The sequence below is a fragment of the Frankliniella occidentalis genome, unplaced genomic scaffold (assembly GCF_000697945.3).
Source record: "Frankliniella occidentalis isolate FOCC.00 unplaced genomic scaffold, Focc_3.1 Scaffold536, whole genome shotgun sequence".
Classification (NCBI taxonomy): domain Eukaryota; kingdom Metazoa; phylum Arthropoda; class Insecta; order Thysanoptera; family Thripidae; genus Frankliniella; species Frankliniella occidentalis.
The window spans coordinates 16,926-17,268 of NW_026267653.1; positions in this window are offsets into that span (position 1 = coordinate 16,926).

The window sequence follows — 343 nt, forward strand, 5'->3', positions numbered from 1 at the left end:
TAATCTTAATCCTTCACTTAATCGTAATTCTTCTGCTAATTTTAGTTCTTCACTTAATCGTAGTTCTTCTGATAATCTTAATCCTTCACTTAATCTTAGTTCATCTGATAATCTTAACTCTTCACTTAATCTTAATTCTTCTCTCTTCTCTTCATCTCTTTTCGGACTCTTAAATATCCTCTCTTCTATGTACTCTAAGAAGGGCTCAACATTTTCTTGTGTAGGAGAGCCTTCTCCCTTTTCTTCCCTCTGCCAAAATTCCTCTTGAAACGTTTCAGAAAAATTTTCTAGTACTAATTTAATAATTTCATCTTTTATATCCACAGGATCCGTCCCTAATCGA